Here is a 21,793-nt window from a genome sequence, read left to right on the forward strand (position 1 = left end):
GAAAGCGTGTACTGTACCCTATGCTATTCGACCTAAAGTGGAAGAAGAACCAGACAGGTTAGTGAAGACAGGGATCATTGAGCCTGTTACCACAAGTGATTGGGCAACCCAAATCATCCCAGTTTTAAAGAAGGATGGTTCAGTACGAATATGCAGGGATTTAACAATGACTATCAACCCTGTATTATGTTCTGATTAAAGATCTTTTTGCAGGCCTCTCAGGCAACCAGAAATATTGCGAAATTGATCTCTCCGAAACCTATCTACAAATGAACGTAGCTATTGAGTCTCAACAGTTACTGACCATAGTAACACACAAGGGTCTGTTTCGGTATTGGAGGCTTCCGTTCAGGATAACGTCAGCACCGGCTCTCTCCCAATGATTTATTGATCATATCTTGAGTGGGCTATCGGGTGTGCAAAGCTACCTGGGCGACATTTTGATTACAGGTTTGGATGATGTAGAGCATGTAAAGAACCTAGAAGTTACTCTTACAAGGGTGCAACTACATAATCTCAGGGTCAAGAAAGTGAAGTGTGAATTTTTTAAACCTTCTATTCACTATCTTGTACATATCATCAACCAAGACGGCCTTCACAAAGAGCATAAGAAGATGTCAATGATCCTGGATGATCTACAACCACAGAATGTAACTCAGTTGAGGGCAGCACGGTGGCGCAGTGGTTAGCATTGAAGCCTCACAGCGCCGAGGTCCCAGGTTCGATCCCAGCTCTGGGTCATGTCCGTGTGGAGTTTGCACATTCTCCCCGTGTTTTTGTGGGTTTCGTCCCCACAACCCAAAGATGTGTAGCGTAGGTGGATTGGCCACGCTAAATTGCCCCTTAATTGGAAAAAATGAATTGGATACTCTAAATTTAAAAAACAAAAAGAATGTAACTCAGTTAAGGTCGTTTCTAGGATTATTGAATTACTATGGAAAGTTTGTACCGCACTTTGGAACAAGGCTGAAGCCTTTACACACGTTGCTTTGTAACAAACAAGCTTTGCTCTGGGTGAAAGATTGTGAGGATGCTTACCAAAATGTAAAAAATAAATTACAAGAATCTGAGTTATTCGTCCAGTATAACCCAAAACTGAAGTTGCAACTTGCTTATTACGCAGCACCCTATTGGGTTGGAGTAATTGTCTCATATATAATGCCTTCAGGCGAAGAGCGGCCAATAGCATTTGCTACCAGACGTTGACTTGCGCTGAGTCCAATATGCTCAACTTGAGAAAAGCTATCAGCGTGATCTTTGGTATTTCAACGGTCCACTTTTATTTATTTGGCCGTCAATTTACTCTCTTGACCAACCATTGAGCCTTAACAATAACATAATAATCTTTTATAATAATCTTTATTAGTGTCACAAGTAGGCTTACATTAACACTGCAATGAAGTTACTGTGAAAATCCCCTAGTCGCCACATTCCGACGCCTGTTCAGGTACACAGAGGGAGTATTCAGAATGCTCAATTCACCTAATATTTGATCTGCATAAGGGCATCCTTGCACTTGATGCTCGTCAATTACAACCGTTAATCTTATCGGCACATGATTATGTCATCAAATATCGTATGTCTGAACAGCAAATGAATACAGACGCTTGGTCCAGACTGCTGCTGTAATTTGAACAAGGCCAAAAAGATAAGCGCGAAACTGATAAACACTTCAACGACATATTCTGTCTGTCTCATGCGGAAAATATCCCGGTAACGTCTTCTCAGGTGAGAACATTTATCTGAACCGATCCGGTGATGGGGAAAGTGTTGGAAAGGATTCAAAAAGTCACATTAACAGAAGAGCACAGAAGGAATCCAGACTTTAAACCCTATCATATCAGACATCTTGAGTTCTGGTGCAAAATGGAGTATTATTGTGGGGTATTAGAATAATCATTCTGCAGTGTCTATGAAGTAGAATCCTGGAATTGCTGCACGAGGACCATCCTGATGTAGTTAGAATGAAAGGGTTGGTGAGAGGCTACTTCTGGTGGCCCAGGTTGAATGCCCAAATACCAGGGAAGGTGGGGTTATGCCAACACTGTTCTACGTTGAGAAATGTACCTCCACTACAACCTTTGCATCCATGAGAATGGCGTACCAGGCCATGGGAAAGAACCCACGTTGATTATATGAGACCAGTTGAGGGAGACGTGGTTTTGGTCCTGGTTGATAAACTTTTGAAGTGGCCGGGGTTGTCATCATGAAATCGACAACTGCAGAACAGAACATAGAAAAGCTTGACAAGGTATTTGCAAGATTCGGGTGACCTGAACAACTTGTAAGCGATCACAGTACTCAGTTCACATAAGCTGAATTTGAGAACTACCAAAAAGAGTGTGGCATCCCCCATATCAAATCTGCCCCTCACCAAGGGCTTAGCTGAATGTTTTGTACAATCACTTAAGTATTCAGTGAAGGTTTCGAGGAATAAAGACTCTCTACCGAAATAACTTTCCAATGGCATACAGAAACACTGTGCATTCAACAACACAACGGCGGCTGGCCATTCTGATGTTCAAAAGGAAACTACACACACAGTTTGACCTTTTGACTCTTCCTTCAGCTTCAGAGATTGTTAGGCAACAACATCAGACACAAGGGAACATTCCAAAAGCAGAGTCTTTGACCGAGGGGAACGTGTTCATGCAAGAAACTACACCTCAGGTGAAAATGGACTCCAGCAATTGTATTTGCCAAAACGGTTCCGATTTCATATACGGTACAATCTGACATCGAACATATTTGGCATCGGCACACTGGCCAATTACTGTCTGTACGTAGTGAGAGTACAGAATCTGTACCAGATGTTTACACCACAGACATGCCCGACTTGAGGACTACAACTGCCGGAATTACGGAATCTGTTATGACAGAATCATCCACACAAACGCAGACAGTACCTGAGTTGGTTTTGCCAGATGTTACACTGACCTGTGTATAGGAATCTTTAATTTATGGGATCTTAACCTGTCGAACTACGCCAAGTTGGGGGAAGCTTAGTTGATGAATCAAAGTCCTGGCGCAATACGACAAGTTGTAAGAATTGTAATATTTCTGGACTATGCCAAGTTGTTCGATTCCTTGTATTATTCGACTGCGTAAAGTTGAAGGAATTTATATTATCTCTGCTATTCAGTTATCAGTAGCACTTTGCGAATACTGGAACTCAGCAGAAATTTGCAGTTAAAACTTCTCAGGTGCCAAAAGAATTGTTTTATTTGTAGTCGCTTGATTACAATTTGAAAGTCATTTAAAAGGCAATTCGTAGACAATTCGAAGCTTTCAGAGAATTACAGACATTATCTTTCTTTGCTTAGGCAGACAGCTCGAAAGTAACTTTTAAACGGTCAAAGTCTGGCAATGAAACATGAAGAGAGAGAGAAAGCTAATCTTCAGCTAAACTCAAACTCAAAGTCAAAAGTGGACTAACATCACTGACACAGACTGGTAGACTGGCAGAACCCCCAAAAGACATCTCTAAAATGGAGACTATTAAGGACAAAACTGACTAAACTAACAGAAAGACAACATTAAGACAACGCAGCACAACACACGAGACAACACCCTAAAATGGCGGGCGGAAACTTTTCAGTTATACACTTTCATATCTGTCTTAAGTCATCTAATCACACCCCAATATAATCCTAATTGGTTTGGGTTAGACTCAAACACATTTGATTTGATGGCAAGCCGTCCATCTTCAATGTGCAACATTAGCTTTTCTGACCCAGCTGTTATCTGTATTGTGAACAATGGTGCCTTCATGTTGCTGTGTATTCAGTCCCTGTCCTTGACAATTAGCACAAGCAGTGTCAAATTATCTTGCAACTGTGCTGTTTTAATGTCACACTGACTCTGAAAATATGTATTTGCCAGAACAACGGACTTCAGTAAAAGTGAATTATGCTGTATAAGTGGGTATTTAAAACTGGGGCCTAATATTTATGCTTAAACAGCTATCTTTTACCTGTACTAGTTGTATTCGAAATACCTGGCTTCTACAGTCGGCCCTTTGATAAATCGAAAAATTAAGTGAGATATATCAGAAAAGATTAAAATACATCATTAATGCGATAGGATAGGTAAAAGCGCAAATAATAACTCATTCATTTTTGTCATTACAGTTTTAAACAATAAAATGGACATTATCATTGCAACAGGCATTTCAAAATAATTCTTATAATTAATAAATTAATCAAATTTGATCACATTGATATGTTATGTAAATGATGAATACAGCTACACAGGAGAATAGGATTATTCTTATTCTGGACATTCCAGTGTGTCCAAACCACCCACAAATTTTATCCCAGAGAGAGATAAATTGGGGTGGATCAAGTTTTTTGATTTCTTTTTGGATATGTAATGCCAAATCTTTAACTTCTTTTGAGTTATCGGGAATGAAAGTGCCACACTCTGCACCAATCAGGGCGCAGGTGCCACCTTTTTCAGCTAGCACATAGTCAAGCGTCATTCGATTTTGTAATACTACGGTTAACATTTTACAGATCTTACCATTGATATACTGATTGAAAATTGATATCATGATTACATATTTCAGCAATAAACAATTAATAATAACTTCTTGTATACAAATAAAATGATTATACAATAAAAGTTGAACATATGATCTAGTAATAAATGGTAAAATGATTACAAAATTGATGTCAGGTCTTTGACATCTTCTGGATAATACACAAAAGCTTGTTGAAAGGGTTAATTTTCTTGCAGAGACAAAAAGAGGCGTATAGCTTGGAATGATGCCATTCGCATCTTTAAACTTTTTTTTTTGTCACTCAAATGGACTGGGAGTAAAAGTTGGATTGCTGCCAGATTCCCGTTATCAAATTTCTTTGAGCGACCTGTTCTTTTGGCTTTTAATCAAAGATTGTTGGTTTTTTTTTAAAAAAACAGCTTCCACATTGTTTGAAGTTTTAATTTCCAGGCTAATTTTAAACATTTATTTTAAAATATCAAATACAATAACTTATTAAATATATAACTGAACCAATCTTGTGCTGTATCTTGATTTTCTGTAGATGAATTTGTCGATTCTGTTAAAGGAAACACAGCTAACAAGATATGTTAATTTCTTTAAATTAATAAAGCAACGTTCAGAATAATGACAGTTTTCTTAAGTTGACAGTTCTTGGCAACTTTTTAGCGATACATTGAGGTTTCTTTAGCTGCTTTGATGGCAGCCGTTCTGTTCTGAGTAAGTTCTCTTTTTCGTTTGGAAATTTTCTGTCCCAAGTAAACATCTTTCTGGGCAATTTGTGCTTTGTGAAAGCTAGCTTTGTGACTGTTAGTACTGAGGTGGTTCAAGACCATCCGTAAATCTTTGTCATGATCATCTTTATTGATGGAGATTATCAGAACATCATCTTCATATTGGATAATGGTGGAAGGCCAAACAGGCAGTTGCCTGAGATGATTCTGTAAAGCCATGTGGTAAACAGTTGGGCTATTATGATACTGTTGTTGATTAACTGTAAAAGCAAACCATGGTTGTAGTTGCTTAGCCAGTGTTGCTGACCAGAAGCCAAACTTGTTGGTACGTGTTACATGGTTGACCACGAGGTGGAGATGTATTGTAGTGAACATTGTCTACTTCATTAACATCTCTCAAATCCATCCGTTGTTTTTGATAGCATTTTGCCATCCAGTGTCCTACTTTACCACAGAAAAGACATTGTGGTATTTCCTTACGTGATTTTAATGGAGCAATGGTACATGTTTGTTCTAGCGCTGGTGGTGAAATTGTAGTTACTGCTGATATTCCTGCAGGTGCTGCAACAGCCGCCGCTGGAGCAGCAGGTAACATGGGCTGGATTTGACCAATAGGCTGCATTTGAGCAGCTGCAGTGTTAAAAGTTGCCTGATTGTGCAAACCACGATCTATCTGAATGCATCGGTCAACTATGTCTCGGTATGTGCCAGCTGTGGCCCAAGCTGGTAAAACCAAATTCAAGTCAGCAGAAACTCCAGGTTTAACACCGGCTATAAAAGCCGTTTTTAATGGACTTAAAGTGCTTGCATCCCATGTGTCATTTTCCTGGTCGAGTGTCATCCCTGAATATTCCATCCAAGTATGTAAAAATCTTTCCTCAAAATCCTGAATATCTTCATCATTTTTTTGAAAGCAAGATGTGATCTTAGACCAATTGGTCTTTGGGGGGGTGAAATTTTAATAGCCAACTCTTGACTGCTAGCCAACCAGCTTCTAAATTTTGCAAATCGTCTCCAATAGCAACTTCTACTTCATTTCTAAGGGTTGAAATTACACGAGTACCTAGCATGATAGTCAGAATGTGTACTCCATCAAATGGGTGGTGACTGTAAATGGCTTGTAATCTGTGAATTCCATCCCATGTTGTCATACCACCCTTTTTAGGGTGTGGAAGACCTTTGGACCATTCGTCAATTTTAGAAGGATCAATTTGTTCATGAACCCATTGGTGGTCAAATATGTTTCTAGTGATAGTTTCACCATCTTCTTCTATTTTTTTGCTTCCAACTCTAACCCGTTTGCGTTTTAAAGGGGCTAGTCGAATTACTTTAGTATTTTGTATTGTAGGAACACTATCTTCATCTGATTCATCCAACAGAGAAAATGATTTATTTTTAACAATTGATCTTGGCTGTGCAATTGCCGATTGTGCCACTAGGTGGGGTGCGTGGGCTGCTTTCTGAGTTTGTTCAATTTTTTGCACAGAAAGCCTGTTTGTCAAAGAATTGCAGTGTTCACTTACGTTGTTTATATCTCTTTCTAAAACACATCTTTCTTTCATTAACTTGCAATTTTCAAGTTCAATTCGCTCAGTTTTTAATTGCAATTGTCGGTATTTTGACTCCACTTCAAAGACTTGATTTTGGAATTCTGTTATTTGAAAAGATAACTGCTGGAGTTCAGAGGTTTTGTTTTGCAAATCTGTTTTAATTTCATCATAATGCTCAAGTTTGGATTTTGCAACTCGCAATTCTGTTTTAATTTCATCATAATGCTCAAGTTTGGATTTTGCAACTCGCAATTCTGTTTTAATTTCATCATAATACTCAAGTTTGGATTTTGCATCTTGCAATTCTTCAACAACTGTAATTAGTTGTTTTTTAGCGGACCTATACTCATCATCACTTCGCTCAGTATTGAATTGCAACTGTTGGTATTTTGACTCCACTTTAAAAACTTGGATTTGAAATTGCTGGAGTTCAGAGGTTTTGTTTTGCAAATCTGTTCTAATTTCATCATAATGCTCAAGTTTGGATTTTGCAACTTGCAAATCTGTTTTAATTTCATCATAATGCTCAAGTTTGGATTTTGCATCTTGCAAATCTGTTTTGATTTCATCATAATGCTCAAGTTTGGATTTTGCAACTTGCAAATCTGTTTTAATTTCATCATAATGCTCAAGTTTGGATTTTGCAACTTGCAAATCTTCAACAACTGCACTTAGTTGGTCTTTAGTGGACTGAAGCTGATGATCACTTTTATTTTTAACAATGATCTCTTGCTGACTGTGTATCTGTCCCGTAATTACCAGGGACCATTTTACACGTTCTGCACCGTGTAATCGTGTGCATTTTCCCCATGCTCTCTTGATATTATTGAAGGACCACTGTCCTCTGGGGATATCATACTTTGATTCAATTTTTTTTGAGGTTTCACATAGGTTAAAATGTCTACGAGTGAAAGATCTACAATCCCCCAACATATCTTCAACAGAAACATCTGGTATTCCAGCACCCACCTTGGATGTAGTGGGGAGTAATTTTCTGTCTGCTAAAGGCTCTGAATCTACACTTTGATTTGGATCAGCCATAACTTTTCTTGATCGCTGACTGCCGTTTTAATTTAGTTACTGCAGTGACTAATCTTCCAGACACGTCTATGATGGTTTGAACGACTGGCACTTGATTTATTTAACACAGTCTATAAAAAAATGTTCTTTTCAAGGGTCGAAATACTGATTGATGCGGCTTTAAGACTTTTAATGGGGGAAAAAGATATTTCTTACCCTAGTCTAGCCGTGGGTTCCGGCTGTCTTCTGGGCCTCCTCCGATTATCTCCGAAGCTTCCCGAAGGTTCCGGACCTCCTCCGATTATCTTCTAAGCTTTCCGTCGTCACCTGGGCCTCCGAAGGTCATTCAGTACTCCCTCCCAGCTGCTGACTACGCCAATTATAAGAAACTTTAATTTATGGGATCTTAACCTGTCGAACTACGCCAAGTTGGGGGAAGCTTAGTTGATGAATCAAAGTCCTGGCGCAATACGACAAGTTGTAAGATTTGTACTATTTCTGGACTATGCCAAGTTGTTCGATTCCTTGTATTATTCGACTGTGTAAAGTTGAAGGAATTTATATTATCTCTGCTATTCGGTTATCAGTAGCACTTTGCGAATACTGGAACTCAGCAGAAATTTGCAGTTAAAACTTCTCAGGTGCCAAAAGAATTGTTTTATTTGTAGTCGCTTGATTACAATTTGAAAGTCATTTAAAAGGCAATTCGTAGACAATTCGAAGCTTTCAGAGAATTACAGACATTATCTTTCTTTGCTTAGGCAGACAGCTCGAAAGAAACTTTTAAACGGTCAAATTCTGGCAATGAAACATGAAGAGAGAGAGAAAGCTAATCTTCAGCTAAACTCAAACTCAAAGTCAAAAGTGGACTAACATCACTGACACAGACTGGTAGACTGACAGAACCCTCTAAAAACATCTCTAAAATGGAGACTATTAAGGACAAAACTGACTAAATTAACAGAAAGACAACACTAAGACAACGCAGCACAACACACGAGACAACACCCTAAAATGGCGGGCGGAAACTTTTCAGTTATACACTTTCATATCTGTCTTAAGTCATCTAATCACACCCCAATATAATCCTAATTGGTTTGGGTTAGACTCAAACACATTTGATTTGATGGCAAGCCGTCCATCTTCAATGTGCAACATTAGCTTTTCTGACCCAGCTTTTATCTGCATTGTGAACAATGGTGCCTTCATGTTGCTGTGTATTCAATCCCTGTCCTTGACAATTAGCACAAGCAGTGTCAAATTATCTTGCAACTGTGCTGTTTTAATGTCACACTGACTCTGAAAATATGCATTTGCCAGAACAACGGACTTCAGTAAAAGTCAATTATGCTGTATAAATGGGTATTTAAAACTGGGGCCTAATATTTATGCTGAAACAGCTATCTTTTACCTATACTAGTTGTATTCGAAATACCTGGCTTCTCCACCTGTGTACTGGAAGATACTCCGAGTACCCCTAAGAGCCAAGTTCCTGAATGTCATGTTCTGCCAAAAGGAACCAGACCTCCACCCTAGAGATTGTCTTACTAATGTACATATGCATCTATAACATAGCAATGTTAGTTATGGCATAATATTTTGGATCTGTGTAAAGTGTTTGATTAAGTAAAATTGTTGGGGACACTAAAGGAGTAAAGAGGGAGGGGTGTTATGTATCAGAGTAACACAATTGGCTGGTGTAATGTCACGTGTTATGTAATGACATAATCAGAGCGTTTTGTGGGGTTTTGTGGAGTTTACCACTGTACCCTGTTCAAGCAGCATCTTGTCGTAAACCCCTGTTACACAAACTTTATGTGTGCCTCCTCTCATTCTGTCACTGTGGTTACAGATAGGAAAGTAACACTCAGCAACTCTCTTGCTTGTTTTTACTAATTCCTTTCTCTTTTAAGTTTTCTTTTTCTCTGTTTACATAGACGGGTACAGTACCCAGACCAGACCCCAATTCATATTGGGAAGCAGGACAAGATCCCAACAATTTTTCAATTTGTAAACCATGAGGAAAGAATACTTCGCACAAGGAGTGATTCCAGTGACAACTAGGGATCTTTTATATTAAAACAAACTATTATGAACACAGGATTAACAGTTTTTCAATGAACAGTTAAACAGCTCAGTCTTTGAGCTAACTTTCCCATCTACTTCTAAACTTTGAATCAGGCAAAATCCTCACATGGATCAAATACCACTTATTATTAGAGTTAACACTCAGTGGCTTACAGATTTATGCTCCAAGTCCTTGGGAGAAGGGCTTTCAGATGTCAGTCTGAGAAGCACCCGTCCTTTCCTCAGAAATCAGAGCAAAATTCTAAAAATGAAACTAAAAACAATAGACACAGGGCAGGGCTGAAAACAAAACTAAGAGACCCAGCCCCGCCCCTGAGTGACATTGCATCCTGCCTAGCTGTTAACCCTTTAATCACAGCTGTTGCAGACATGGATAACTCAACCAAAGTTCTTTTAATAACATTACTGCAACAGACACATAATACAGTATATTTTTCTAATTAGAAAACAAGTTTCCTGTGTTGTGCAAAATATGAGGGAGACAAAGCACGTGCTTACATCTGTTTCCATACCTTGTTCTTAGCCTGAAGCCAGAGGCTATAGGTTGAGAGGTGCCACTCCGCATCAAGCATGGCTGACCAGGAGTTCCTCTTGCTCTAATTGCTTGCCACTGTTGTGTATTGGGCGAATTTTCTGGTTTGTAATCAACCTGTTTGACTGCATTATGAATGCACCTTTTGTGGTCATTAAGTCCTGGAGTGGTACTTGAAAATGAAATGAAAATCGCTTATTGTCACAAGTAGGCTTCAAATGAAGTTACTGTGAAAAGCCCCTAGTCGCCACATTCCGGCACCTGTTCAGGGAGGCTGATACGGGAATTGAACCGTGCTGCTGGCCTGCCTTGGTCTGCTTTCAAAGCCAGCGATTTAGCCCTATGCTAAACCAGCCCCATACTTGAACCCAGAGCTACTAGCAAGATGTTGGGACGCTATCGATTGCACCACAAGGCCTCCCTAATCAACTTTTATGTGCAAAATAAGACCGACCAATGCCATAGTGCCTGAAATCAAATTCAAAGTGAAAGATATGTTGGCAGCCTGAGTCTTCTTGGCCGTGATCAAGATCTGCATGGATTCATTTACTTGTTGTGATTGATATTCCAAGGAATTGACTAATCTGTCCATGGAAGATGCCATCCTCCTAATAACCTGTAATATTAATCCACTTGGGCAGAAGATGGACTTCGTCATTTACTCTGTACTCATGGATAGCGTGTGAAAAACTTTTCCATCTAATCAGATCTCTATTGTAATCTACCTTTGAAATACCTTGGCAGGTTAGATGTGACCCCCAACTCCATCAAAATACACTCTCCAACCCATAGTATATTTACGCTGATTAATTAGTTTTAAATCATTACCAGTGTGAGCAAGTGGAGATTAACCATTCAGGTACACGTTTAACCTACCACTTGGTTCCAAACAAAATCCAACATCCAGTCCTCCTGTTTGTGGATTCCTATCCCAGTCAACATAAGGCTCTGAAACCTGTCTGCAGCATACAGTTGTTGTTGTAATGTGGTGTCAAGCATCAGTTGGTGGCACAGGATCTTTGCAAATTGGGTAATGGTGAATTGATGTATTAGTCAACAGTACTTCAGTACTATTTCTACCACCACCAGGGTCACATTTGTGAAACATAGCCCTGTCAAAGTGGCTCTGTTGGTACATCATCTAACGAAACAGAATTGAGCAATTTTTAATCAGAGATCCTTTAATATTGCACGCTGCTTGCTGGAGATACACAAACCGGTCCAATGTGCACTTTAGATACCCTAATCCAACCAAGGGGTGCTGTAACCCAATCCATTATGTGTGCTATACAAAACTCAATATAATGTGTTGTTACTTTAAAGTAAATTTACATAAGTTTAGGCGTGAAATAAATGCACTAAACAGAAGTGAAATCATAAAAGCACCTTACTGTTCCTCTCAGAGATACTTCTCATGGAATGAATCCATTGTGCAGTTATTATCATAATATGGATAAATGCAACAACTGCTTTGCACAAAGCAAGATCCGCAAATAGCAATAAAATGAGTGATCAGTTAATCTGTCTTTCATGATGGTGGCAGTCCTGCTTTTGAAAGAACACAAAGCTTCATCACCACCATGTAAAACATATCAGCTCCCAGTACAAAGCTAGTACTTCTGAAGTTGAACTTCACTTTAATCCAATCAGCAAATCCAAAAAAAGTCCCTCTGTGACTGATTGTGACTGCTTAATTATCTATGTATAGTAAGCAGGCACAATGATGTGATTAGGGATCCATTGAGTGAGGATGACCACAAATGATTACTGAACTAGTTTGAATCAATTGTAAGGATGCAGAACTAATGTGCATGTATTGTCTCTCGACACACTGCATTGAAGGAATAATTTTTAAAACTGTTTCTGACACCTAGCTGGATATAGGGCTGTAGCATTACAATACAACCTGTCATTCTGCAATCTACATACCATTCTATACAGCAAAGCACTATAATGGGAGCCTCACAAAAGTACTCACTTAATGTAGGGCTGGATCTCCGTTCTAGAGATTATACTCCTGCCAGCAGAGACTCACTACTGGTCTACACTGGGCTAGGAGCGGTGCTCAGGTGAGGTCCCCTCTCCTTTACCATGCTAATTTATACATAGAACATAGAACGTAGAACATTACAGCACAGTACAGGCCCTTCGGCCCTCGATGTTGCGCCGACCTGTGCAACCCCTCTAAAGCCCATCTACATTATTCCCTTATCGTCCATATGTCTATCTAATGACCATTTGAATGCCCTTAGTGTTGGTGAGTCGACTACTGTTGCAGGCAGGGCATTCCACGCCCTTACTACTCTCGGAGTAAAGAACCTACCTCTGACATCTGTCCTATATCTATCTCCCTTCAATTTAAAGCTATGTCCCCCCATGCTAGACATCACCATCCGAGGAAAAAGGCTCTCACCGTCCACCCTATCCAATCCTCTGATCATCTTGATGCCTCAATTAAGTCACCTCTTAACCTTCTTCTCTCCAATGAAAACAGCCTCAAGTCCCTCAGCCCTCCCTCATAAGATCTTCCCTCCATACCAGGCAACATTCCGGTAAATCTCCTCTGCACCCCCTCCAATGCCTCCACATCCCCCGTATAATGCGGCGACCAGAATTGCACGTAATACTCCAAATGCGGCCGCACCAGTGTTTTGTACAGCTGCAACATGACCTTATGGCTCCGAAACTCAATCCCTCTACCAATAAAAGCTAACACACCGTACGCCTTCTTAACAACCCTCTCTACCTGGGTGGCAACTTTCAGGGATCTATGTACATGGACACCGAGATCCCTCTGCTCATCCACACTGCCAAGAATCTTACCATTAGCCCAGTACTCTGTCTTCCTGTTATTCCTTCCAAAATGAATCACCTCACACTTTTCTGCATTAAACTCCATTTGCCACCTCTCAGCCCAGCGCTGCAGCTTATCTATGTCCCTCTGTAACTTGTAACATCCGTCCGCACTGTCCACAACTCCACCGATTTTAGTGTCATCTGCACATTTACTCACCCATCCTTCTACACCCTCCTCCTGGTCATTTATAAAAATGACAAACAGCAGTGGCCCCAAAACAGATCCTTGTGGTACACCACTAGTCACTGGACACCAGTCTGAACATTTCCCATCAACCACCACCCCTTGTCTTCTTCCAGCTAGCCAATTTCTGATCCAAACTGCTAAATGACCCTGACTCCCATGTCTCCGTATTTTCTGCAGTAGCCTACCGTGGGGAACCTTATCAAACGCTTTACTGAAATCCATATACACCACATCAACTGCTTTACCCTCATCCACCTGTTCGGTCACCTTCTCAAAGAACTCAGTAAGGTGGAGGAGAGTTCGCCGGATTTCGTTGGAATTCCGGTATCAGGCCCCCATTTTGAGCCGGCAGTCCGATACTGATGCCAGCTGTGGGTGCCCCTCCTCCTCATAATGCAAATCTTTCCCCCGCCCCTGCCCCATCCCCACCAAGGGAATTCTGCTGTGAAAAAGAGCAAGTGAGTAGTTAGCTGCTTTTGATGTGGTGAAGAGCGGTCAATCATGGAAAGAATGTTTATGAACATTGTGGTTAACATCATTGTAGGTGTCAGTTAATAACAGGGCGGGTGCTTGGGGGGGGGGGGCGGGGGGGGGGGGGTTTGGAGGTGAAGAATGAGGCTTCCAGCCCATTAATCAGATGGAAATGTGCAACTCAGAGATTTGCATCCTCCCGCCGGCGTGGAGCGTCTAGCTTGCTGCCGGTGCCAGTGGGGGATTAGTGCATCGGCACAGGATTGGCACCCGATGCACTAATTTTGCATTGATTTTTCGGTCATAAAATGCTACCGTTCACCTGCCGGCGTCAGGACATAGCCTGAACACCGGAGAATCCAGCATCTCTTTTTCGTCCGATGCTCCATCCTCCTCCACCTGATCAGGAAACCCACGACTGGCATCAGGCAGTGGAGAATCCACCCCATAATGTCAAGTATTTATATCTCCCCGTGGGTGAAGAGGTTCACTTTAAGTTAATCAAGGAAACTCAGCTTAATTTGATCTGAATCTGAAATGGGAAATAAGAATGGTCAAAAATCATTTTACCAATCATTTTGTTTAATTAATAAAGGAACCAGACACATTTATGGTTTATGCCTGCATTTCATCAATAGCTTTAAAGCACTGAGAATCCTATTTAATTCACATTGGAAGTTCCTTCTTTTCAGTAAGTAAAACAAACAACATCTATTGCACTAGCCTCCTGGTTGTTCGCAGTCTATTTCTCAATCATGTACCACTGCAGCCATATCTATCATTGGGGTGGTTTGTCTTTGAAGATTGGGAGTGCATGTGTCGTTCATTACTTACCGAAACTTGCGTAGCTATTCATCGCACAGTCCATGGGGTAGAAAATCAACTAGTACTTCCCAGGATAATGTCAGAATGTTATAACAATCAAGCTATTTTAAAGGAAAGACTTTATGATTTATTTCTACTGAAATGAAGTTGGGGTTGCAGGGTGGCAGCACAAATTATTAATGCCGATAGATTGCATCGTTTGCAAGAAATCGTTTTCTAAGTTGTTTGTCTTGATTTCGAAGAGAGCTTCATTCCTCTCATGATTGTAATGGATGGAGCTCCAAGATGAACAACAATTGAAGCAAAGGATACTTGTGATTGGGATGTTTGAGTCGCTGTGGGGAGTTGGGAAGAAGAGAACAGAAAAGAAAATAAGCTGAGGAACTTTGTGTTTTTGACAAGGCCTTCATGGAGAGTGATCTATTTTAATGCAGCGGTTCCTGTGCCAAGGTGTCAAAACCGACTGTCAGTGCACAGCACGACTTAATATTTAATGGTAAACAACCCATGCAAATTTGGTTATTTTCAAAAATGTGTTCTCAGGACGTTGGCAAAGGATTCTTTTTACCCTGAATTCCCCTGCGAAAGTGGGAGTGGGCCTCCTCCTTGTATTGCAAAATCTTTGTGGTTATGATATTCCCAGAACTTTAGTTGGAGAGTTTGAGGATTTTTGTCCAAAGATGGTGATCAATGTCCAGGTTAGGATCGCGTGTGGTTTGAAAGGAAGCTTGGTGTTTCCAGAATCTTGATGCTCTTGTGTTTATTGGTGATAGAGAACATGGAGTTGGACGGTGCTGTTGGAGTAAACTGGGCAAGTTGGTGCAGTGAGTAGTGTGGCTAGAACTTACTGTACCAGTGGTGGAGGGGGTGGACATCATTTTCCATTGTCAGGAGCACAGATTGGGCAAACTGCTTTATCCCTTATGGTGTCAGGAATCTGAAGTGGATCTGGATTTGCAGATTCGGGCTAGTATCTCATAATCCTGCCTTGAGCTTGTAGGTAGAGGAAGGGCATTGAGGAGTACCCGGATTCTACTTTGCTTAGTGTATAATTACACTGTTGGTATGTCTGGTCCAGTTCAGTTTCTGGTTAACAGTGACGACAACCTCCAGAATGTTGGGCATTGAGTAACTTTGTGATGTTGGTGCAATTGACGATTAGAGTGAGAGATGGTGCAGGGGGAGTATTTTTCCCTTTTCTTTTTTCAGATGGTAATAAACTAACACTTGTGTGGTATTGTATTTATCTGCCATCTGCTCGACCCACACCTGGGGCGGGATTCTCCGCAATCGGCACGATGTCCGCCGACCGGCGCCAAAAATGGCGCGAATCAGTCTGGCATCGCGCCGCCCCAAAGGTGCGGAAGTCTCCGCATCTTGAGGGGCCGAGCCCTCACCTTGAGGGGCTAGGACCGCGCCGGACTGATTTCCGCCCCGCCAGCTGGCGGGAAAGGCCTTTGGTGCCCTGCCAGCTGGCGCAAAACTGACTTTGCCGGGCGGCGCATGTGCGGGAGCGTCAGCGGCCACTCACGGCATCCCCGCGCATGCGCAGTGGAGGGGGTCTCTTCCGCCTCCGCCATGATGGAGACCATGGCGAAGGCGGAAGGAAAAGAGTGCCCCCACGGCACAGGCCCGCCCGCGGATCGGTGGGCCCCGATCGTGGGCCAGGCCACCCTGGGGGCACCCCCCGGGGTCAGATCGCCCCGCGCACCCCCCAGGACCCCGGAGCCCACCCGCGCTGCCTTGTCTCGCCGGTAAGAGAGGTGGTTTGATTCTCGCCGGCGGGACAGGCATTCCAGCAGTGGGACTTCGGTCCATCGCGGGCCGGAGAATTGCCGGGGGGGCCCGCCAACCGGCGCGGCGCGATTCCCACCCCCGCCGAATATCCGGTGCCGGAGAATTCGGCAACCGGCGGGGACGGGATTCACGCCAGCCCCCGGCGATTCTCCGACCCGTGTAGTCCATCATTATTGGAATAGCCATAAATGAAGCCGCACACTATAGAATGGTCAGCCGTCAGTCCCATCCTTGATCTTATGACGGAGGGGAGGTCACTGATGGTTGAGGACTCTTCCCTGAGGAACTCCTGCAGCAATGTCCTGAGGCAATGGTGAGTGGCCTCCAACAACTTTGTTCATCTTATATTGCATCAGGTATGACACCAGCCATTGAAGGGGTTTTCCCCTAAATCTCCATTGACTTCAGTTTTGCTCGGAATCTTTGCCACCATGATCGACCAAATGTTGCCTTGATTTTGAGCTGCTGCTCTTGTGCCTATGCATCAAGGCTGCAATAAGAAACAAAACTCAGTTGTTTTGGGAAACCCAGATTTTGTGCTGGCAAGTAAGTTATTGGTGAGGAAATGTCACCCGATGGCATTATTGATGACTCTTTCCATTAACTTCCTGATGATGGGAGGATGTTGATGTGACATTAATTGTTCAATTTAGAATTGTCCTCATTATCGTGGATAGAAGATACCTGGACAATTTCCCGTGTCATAACGACACAGAATTAGTTAAGGCTTGGAGGACACCCATTGCTGGTGCAGTGGTCTTCAGCAATAGAGCCACTAAATGATCAGGATGTTATAATATCCACTCATGTATATAATGAGATGCGGACAGGCAGTGATTGACACATAGGATTACCAGTAAGCATACAACACAGCACAGCCAATCACCAGACAGGACACTACCACTATAAAGCCAGAGGGCACTAGGTTTCCCGCTCTCTCGGGACCCAGCTACTGAGACAGTCAGAGTCCACGAGCTAGCAAGTGCAAACACCATGCGGTAGCTAGTAAGTCTGGCCAGGCTACTACAAGGTCACTAGTCAGATCAGTATAGTGTCGACCCACAGCTGAATATGTACAGCAATTCATCTAGTTGAATAAAACAGTGTTGGATCTTCTCCTGTGTTAGACGTCTGTTTCTAACTTCCCTGCATCGAGTGCAGTCCACATTGAACCAACCTGCCTAACACATCATGGTACCAGAGTGACACTGATCTTGACGGACCTACCTCGAGTGAATCAGCATCGACCAGCAAGCAGCCATCCAGCGGAATGAAAAACATCCAGCCTCCTCCGCAACTCCGCATCTCCGGCAACCTCGGCGCCAACTGGAAAATCGTCAAGCAAAAGTTCCTCTTGTACATCTGCGCATGTGCGATGGCGCACGGATCACGCTGACGTCAGCGTAATGACGTGTCCGAATTGTGGCCCCGCCCACTTAAAACGGCAATGTCCGGCAAGAGGATGCATTTGTCTCCAATGTGGCAAGTTTGGCCACTACGCAGCCCTCTGCAGATCCGCTCCACCGCTCAGCAGCCAGCGATCCCAGCTGCGGCACAGAGGTATCCGCTCAATATAACAAGGCATGCCAGATTCTGATCCCGACAGCCCAATGGACCCTGATGCTGACTGCCTCAAGTCTCCATATCGGGTGGGCATCATAACCACACATGAGCTGGCCTCCACCACACCTGTGCAACACCTCTCGATGCTCAGTGTGGATCCCGACGACGAGTGGTTTGCTGTCCTCACAGTTAATAAGGCTCGCATCCGATTTAAACTGGACACCAGCGCGTCTGGGAACCTCATCTCACAATCCGACCTCGACACCATCCGGGCCCAACCAAGCATTCTTCCACCGGCCTGCCAGCTCCTTGACTACAATACCAGAAGGATTTAAATGACATGACACCTCGGTTACAGCGAATTCTTCTTCGACTCTGCCGCTACGACTTCGAACTTGTCTATACGCCAGGCAAAGAGCTGATCAGTGCAGATGCCCTATCCCGGTCCATCACCACACCATGTGAACAAGGTGACTTTATCTACCACATAGAAGCGCAAGTGCAATTGTGTGCCGCCAACCTCCCAGCCTCTGACGAACGGGTGGTCCAAATTGCGTCGTACTACATGGTGTCGGCCGCGCACGGACACGGCCTGCCAGATAGTGCCCCACTGTAACCCCCCTCGGCACCTCGGGACCAACCCCCAGGAGTCCCCCAAGCCCCTGACGAAGCCCCTTCGCCCAGTGGAGCGGCTGCCCACCCCCCATCCCCTCATACTATGGCGGCGCTAGACACAGTCCGCAGCCGCCATGCGAGGTCCCCGAAAACTGTGAGGTCACGTGACCAACGCCGTCGGGAAGTCGGCACATGGGGGGGGAGATTTGGAGAGGTCGATCTTCGTGATTCGTCCTGAGGCGTATGGCATACTCAGCGATTACGGTGTTTTTGAGGGGGCGGGGCATCTGAAAAACGGCACCGCCCCCGATTTCATTGTAAAAACGTAGGGCTGGATTCTCCGCTTCCCGACGCTGAAATCACATTTGGCGACGGGGCGGAGAATCCGTTTTGACGCCAATATCGGGAGTGCCGCCGGTTTTTATATTCTACAACCCCTGAAGAGTATGCCGCGCCAATCATCCACGTTATTGGCTGAGCCCCGCCCCACAATGCTCCAGCCCTGACCGGCCGAGTTCCCGACGACGTGGTTTATGTGTGCGTACATCGTCCGGGAACCTTGCGTGGTAGCTGCAGACTGAATCCAGCGTCGCCACAGTCGGGAGTAGGCCGATCCGCGGGCAGTGGGCGACATCATTCGGGGCTGGGGGCACTGTGGGTGGGCGGTCCTGGGCGCGCGAGCGGCCGAAGGGGGGCACTACTTTTGCGGTCCGGGTCCGTGGGCTGAGTTTGCCAAGAAGCATGGCATGGCCGCCGCATGCACGGCCATGGAACAGAAATGCTCATGGCCATATCGGCAGCTAGAACTCTACGCTGCCTCCCTGCTAGCCCCCAGCAAAACGGTGAATCGGTGATGGTTTTGCGGCAGTTTTCCTGGTGTAAAAGACTACCGTTTTCATGCTGGCGTGGGGACTTAGTCTCCAAAACGAAGAATCCAGTCCGTATTCTCTGGCCAATCGCCGAACACGATTTTGGAATCGGCAATCGGAGAATCCCACCCACATTAATGACAGTGGCGTTGTCTGCTTGGAAATACCTTGGGCGGGATTCTCCCAGCCCCGCGCCAGGCCAGAGAATCCCTGCAACCACGCCACGCCGCCCCGACACCAGCACGCGATTCTCCGTGGAGAATCAGCGCTCGCGTGTTTGGCGTGGCGCCGGTTGCGGACCGCTCTAGGTGGCCGGGCCGCCGATTCTACAGCCCGGATCGGCCGAGCGGCCGCTCTGAAAAGGCAGAGTCCCCGAAAACTGTGAGGAACTCTGCGCACAGGGTCGGGGGGGCGGCCTGTGAGGGGGGAGGGGGGCTCCGACCCCAGCCTCCGGTGGGGCCTGGCCCGCGATCGGGGAGCCCTCTCGCTCCCCGGGCCTATTTTCTTACGCGCCATGCTGCGTCGGGGCAGGCACGTTGAGGGAGGCCACCGCGCATGCGCAGGTTGGGGCCGGCGCCACTGCGCATGTCATCGTTGACGCCGGCACCACTGCGAATGCGCGGGTTGACGCGGCGCACATTTCGCACCGGGACGGGAGGCTGGAGCGGCGTGAACCGCTCCAGCGCCATGCTGACCCCCTGTAGGGGCCAGAATCGGTACTCCCAGCAGCCTGTTCCGATGGCGTTTCCGACGGCGTGGACACTCTGCCGCCGAATGGGAGAATCGCGCCTCCTAACTGTCCCTCAAAGCTGAGTGACTTTTCTCACAATCTGGGCACAGTGGAAAACTTGCTGCATTTCTGCAGCAAATCTGACAACTGGGATTTGGGATCGGGGCGGAATTCTTCGCTACCCGGTGGGACGGGCCGTACCAGCACAAAGGAATGGCGTGAACCATTCCGGCGCCGGCCGCCCCGAAGGTGCGGAATCCTTTGCACTTCCGGGGGCTAGACCGGTGCTGGAGGGGTCGGCGCCACGCCAACTGGCGCCGAAGGGTCTCTGCCGGCCAGCGCAAGTTGGCGCATGCGCGGGAGCACCAGCGTGTTTTGGCGCATGCGCAGAACCGCTGGCATGATCCCAGCGCATGCGCAGGTGGTTTCAGCTCCGCGCCGGCCATCGCTGAGCTTCACAGCGGCCGGCGCAGAAGGAAAAAGTGCCCCCATGGCACAGGCCCGCCTGCGGACCGGTGGGCCCCGATCGCGGGCCAGGCCACCGTGGTGGCCCCCCCCGGGGCTGGATCCCCCCCGCGCCCCCCGAGACTCTGCAGGCCGCCCGCAGAGCCAGGTCCCGCCAGTAAGAACCTTGCGTAATTTACGCCGGCGGGACTGGCCGAAAACGGGCGGCCGCTCGGCCCATCGTGGGGTGGAGAATCGCCTGGGGTGCCGCTGCCAGCGGCCACCGACCTGCACGGCGCGATTCCCGCCCCCGCCAAAAAAACAGCGCCGGAGAATTCGGCAGCTGCCAGTGGGGCGGCGGGGCGGGATTCACGTCGCCCCCCTGGCAATTCTCCGACCCGGCGGGGGGGTCGGAGAATCCCGCCCCAGTGTTGTCACTGCATTTCTGCAGTCGACAACCCACGTGAAACCTCAGAGATTGATTCTGTCTTTTGGACATAATTGTAAGTTTAATGACAATGGTAAAACATGCAAACTATGCATTTACAGAAATTGATCAATTGGATTGTATTAAGAAATTGAAGAATTAAATTGATTTAAATAATGAGGGAACACATGACTTTAAACGCGGTAGTCATAACTGGTTTTCTAATTGGCAATTGTAAATCGTTTACCGATCTTTCCGTGACCTTTTGCTACTGATTGTTCGAATCACTATGTTCTCTAATCACACTGCTGGCGCCTGCCATATCTCACTCCGAAAACTGAAATTATTCCAGGTAATTGCATCACAAAAGTGTATGTTGATAACTTCCACACACACACAAAGAAATGACCTCTTTAGCTTCATTTTCTTTTAATCATTGCTCTCTCAAATTGCAGCTATTTCTGTGAAGAAGTGAACCCTTATGGAAATAAGGCTTTTATTATTTTTTAAACCTGAATGTGTTTCTTTCAGTCACTACCCTTCTGAGTGATTTTCGATTGGCTCCGTGCAGCCATGCATTGAAG

At 44.9% G+C, this 21,793-nt stretch overlaps 1 long non-coding RNA gene across 1 annotated transcript in view; it reads right to left on the minus strand.

Annotated features, from left to right (window-relative positions):
- Positions 1 to 1,373: 1,373 nt before the first annotated feature.
- LOC140430665 (uncharacterized) overlaps positions 1,374 to 21,793 on the minus strand; it is a 69,822-nt gene continuing 49,402 nt past the window's right edge. The window contains exons 6-8 of the long non-coding RNA XR_011949495.1: positions 10,406 to 10,597; positions 3,974 to 4,016; positions 1,374 to 2,219 (exon numbers count right to left, since the gene is read on the minus strand). This is a non-coding gene — a long non-coding RNA (uncharacterized lncRNA). The remainder of the gene's footprint in view (positions 2,220 to 3,973; positions 4,017 to 10,405; positions 10,598 to 21,793) is intronic.

This window comes from Scyliorhinus torazame, chromosome 10 (assembly GCF_047496885.1).
Source record: "Scyliorhinus torazame isolate Kashiwa2021f chromosome 10, sScyTor2.1, whole genome shotgun sequence".
NCBI lineage: Eukaryota > Metazoa > Chordata > Chondrichthyes > Carcharhiniformes > Scyliorhinidae > Scyliorhinus > Scyliorhinus torazame.